Here is a 4,234-nt window from a genome sequence, read left to right as displayed (position 1 = left end):
GCTCCAGGAAAATGCCAGGCGGAATTTGCTTCCTGCCGGATCCGAGCTTGGATAGCATGTCTGCCGCTGTGTTATCGTCTCTCCTAACGTACTTGACTTCGTATCCGAGGAAGCACTTGGTGATCTCATCAACTTCGTCTCTGTAGGCCGCCATGACGGAGTTTCTGGCGTTCCAGGTTCCGGCTACTTGTTGTGCCACCAGGTCAGAATCTCCACAGCATATGATGTGCTTGATCCCAATTTCCTTAGCGATGCGCATACCGTGTAGTAGAGCCTCATATTCCGCCATGTTGTTTGTAGCTTCGAAGTGGATCTGCAGAACGTACTGCAGTTCTTCTCCGGTAGGGGACTTCAGGGTGACTCCGGCTCCTGAGCCTTGATGCTGCTTGGATCCATCGAAGTGCATGACCCATGTCTCTGGTTCCGGCTCCAGACTTGCATCCGGAGCTTCTGTCCAATCTGCAACGAAATCTGCCAAGACTTGGGATTTTACCGCAGTCCTAGGCTTGTAAGCGATGTCGAAGGCGGATAATTCGATGCCCCATTTAGCCGTACGTCCTGTTGCATCAGCGTTGTTGAGAATTATTGACAGCGGAGCCTTGCTCACAACTGTTACTGGGTGCTCTTGGAAGTAGTGTCTCAGCTTCCGGCTGCCTAGGAACACTCCATAGGCTAGCTTCTGAAAGTGAGGGTATCTTTGCTTTGACTCCGTCAGCACCTCGCTAATGTAGTAGATAGGTCTCTGGACGTCATATTCATGACCTTCTTCCTTTCGCTCCACCACGATGACGAGGCTGATGACTTTGTTGGTAGCTGCCAGATAAAGGAGCATTGGCTCTGACTCTGCTGGAGCTGCCAAGATAGGTGGGGAGGTGAGTATTTCTTTTAACCCCCGAAGAGCTGCGTCAGCTGCGTCGTCCCAGACAAATTTGTCTGTTTTCTTCAGCAGCTTGTACAGAGGTAGCGCCTTCTCGCCAAGACGGCTAACAAACCTACTGATTGCTCCGACGCAACCAGTTAGTCGTTGCACATCTTTGAGACAAGTTGGCCGTTTGATACACAGGATTGCCTTGATCTTTTCCGGGTTAACCTCGATGCCTCTGTGAGAGACTATGAAGCCAAGGAGTTTTCCGGCTGGCACGCCAAAGACGCACTTCAGCGGATTCAACATCATCTTGTACCTGCGGAGGTTGTCGAAGGTTTCTGTGAGGTCGCTGATCAAGTCGGATCCCTTCCGGGTCATGACCGCGATGTCGTCGACGTAAGCGTGCACGTTCCGGCTAATTTGGTCCTTCAGGCATCGCTGCATCGTACATTGGTAGGTGGCACCTGCATTTTTCAAACCAAAAGGCATAGTAACATAGCAATAAGTACCAAACGGGGTAATGAACGAAGTTGCCTTTTGGTCGGATTCCTTCATCCGGATCTGATGATACCCGGAATACGCATCAAGAAAACACAGAAGTTCTGCCCCCGCCGTCGAATCAATGACTTGGTCAATGCGCGGCAAGGGGAACGGATCCTTCGGGCAATGCTTGTTCAAGCCAGAGTAATCGATGCACATTCTTAGTATTTCAGTGTTCTTTTTGGGTACAAGGACGGGATTTGCGACCCAATCGGTGTGGATAACTTCTATTACAAAACCTGCTTCTAGTAACTTTGCTAGTTCCATTCCTATGGCGCGGCGCTTCTTATCTCCAAAGCGTCGCATAGCTTGCTTCACCGGTTTAGCCCCCGGATTTATGTTGAGGTAGTGCTCGGCGAGTTCCCTTGGTACTCCGGACATGTCAGAAGGTTGCCATGCGAAGATATCCATGTTAGCGCGGAGGAACTCGACGAGCGCGTCTTCCTATTTGGGGTCCATGTTGGCTCCGACTGAAACCTGCTTGGAAGAGTCGCCTTTGATGAGGTCGTGCTTCTTGGTTTCTATCGCGGCCTTGAAGGAGGTTTTCTGCTCGGAGATCTGCTTCTTGGTGGTCTGCATCTCAGTCGGATCCACCGCGGCTCTGTAGCCTTTTAGCTCTTCTCCAGATATCACAGACTCTGCGAAGGCGGCTTCGCCTAACTCGCACTCATGAGCCTTTTTGTAGTCTCCGGATACGGTAATCATACCTTTAGGGCCCGGAATCTTGAGCTTGTTGTAGATGTAGCACGCTCTTGCGTGGAACTTGTGGTAGGTGGGCCTGCCGAAGATGACGTGGTAGGAGCTCTTGAAGGGCACAACTTCAAACGTGATCTTTTCTTCGCAGAAATTATGAACATCGCCAAAGGCCACGGGAAGTGTGATGCTGCCGAGGGAATTCGCCTTCTTACCCGGAACCACGCCGTGAAACTCAGTGTTGCTGTGTTTGAGCTGTTCCTTGGTGAGGTTCATCCGCTCTAGAGTCTCCAGGTACATGATGTTCAGGCTAGCTCCGCCATCCATGAGGCACTTGGAGAAATCATACCCATCTATGCGGGTACTTACAACCAAGGCGTAGCATTCTTTTGGAACAATTGCGGGGTGATCCTTCCTATCAAATGTGCACGGGATTTCCGACCACCTGACGTACTGCGGCACAGCCGGAACTATGGCGTTCAGGATCAGGGTAGCTGACTTGGAGGCGCGTACTGTTGGGGTCCCGAGGAAAGTGTGATAAGCCCCCACGCTCTTTTTGTCGAATGGGTTGGATTTACCTGCGGATCCTGCCTTGGGATCCGGCGAGTTATCATCCTCATCCATCGCCTCAGAACTATCTTCCTCTTTGTCTTTGTTCTTGCCCTTGCCACCTTTGCCGCGTGGGCGGTGCTTCCGGGCACGCTTGTATCCTGCCTCCGGGTCGTTCTTTAGATCATTGACCCATTTGCAGTTGCGGTTGGTATGAGTGGACTTCCCTGTAACCGGATCCAGATAGGCCAGGCAGGGCATGTCTCTATACTCCTCGTAGGTTTGCGGAGCGCGGGATCCGCCAGCCGTGACCTCAGAGGTATGCTGCTGACCCCTGCCGGCTCCGCCTCCACGTCCACGTCCTCTTCCGCCTCCTGAACCTCCGCGTTGAAACGCCATGGCGACCATCTCGGATCCGCCACTCTTCTGGTCATCAGGGTTCTTGCGCTTATGGCTGCTGTTACTGCCGTTATCACGGTTCTTCTTTTGTTGGTGCAGGGGGATTGCTGTAGCTGCGAGATCACCGCCTGCGTCATCATCGGCGGCAGTATGATCACTGGCAATGGAGATCATCTCATCCAAAGTCAGCTTGCTTGAGTTAGCCAAACGAGTGAGCGTATGCCTCAGCAATCCTCCCCTCTGCAGTCCACCAATGAAAGCGTACATGGAGGTGGTGTGGTCGACGTTTTCGCACTCGTTCCTGCATGCCAACCATCGTGTGAGGTAGTTTCTTGAAGTTTCTCCCTTCTTCTGGATGCAGGCTTGCAGGTCGCTTGCCGTGGCAGGTCTTTTGTAGGTGCCTCTGAAGTGTTTCTCGAAAGCGGTCTTCAGGTCGAACCAGCAAAAGATGGAGTTCTTCTCGAGGTCACTGAGCCAGATCCGGGCTGGACCTACAAGGTACAACTGGAGCATGCGGCACGCGATGTTAGGGGTTCCTCCGGCAAAGGTTACAGCATTATAGTAATCCTCAATCCAGGTATCCGGCCTTTCGGTGCCATCATAATGCTTCAGGTTTCCGGGTAGCTTGAGGTTCATCCTTGGCTTTGGTTCCTCTCGAATCATCCTGCCAAAGCACTTCGGACCAATGTAGTCGGTTCTATATTCGTTAAGGCGATCCCGTGCGTCGCGCGGGCTGTGGCGAGGGGATTGTGAGCGAGAGCGAGATCTCCGGCCGTCGCCTCCGCCTCCACCTCCGCCGCCACCGCTAGGTGGTGGTGAGGGAGACCTGCGAGGTAGGCGGTCCGATTTCTTGCTTCCGCCATCTGATTCTCCTCGGCCTTCCTGGTGCTGGCTCCGGCTCCTGTGGCTGCCTTCGCCCTGGCGCTGGCTGCCCTGGTCGTTCCGGCAAGGCTCCGGGTCACGGCTCCGGCGAGGCTCTGGGTCCCGGCTCCGACGAGGCTCTGGGTCGCGGCTCTGGCGAGGTTCTGGGTTGTGGCTCCGGCGAGGTTCTGGGTCGCGGTCTTCATTCCGACCTCTCCTAGGCTCGGGCTCACGAACATTGTTCTGGTTCCGGCGTGGTTCCGGCGAGCGCTCCCTGTTTCGGTTTCTTGGCAGCACGTTGTCGCGGATAACAATCCCACCATGCCC

This window comes from Lolium perenne, chromosome 6, assembly GCF_019359855.2.
Source record: "Lolium perenne isolate Kyuss_39 chromosome 6, Kyuss_2.0, whole genome shotgun sequence".
Lineage (NCBI taxonomy): Eukaryota > Viridiplantae > Streptophyta > Magnoliopsida > Poales > Poaceae > Lolium > Lolium perenne.
This window is presented reverse-complemented; position numbering follows the sequence as displayed.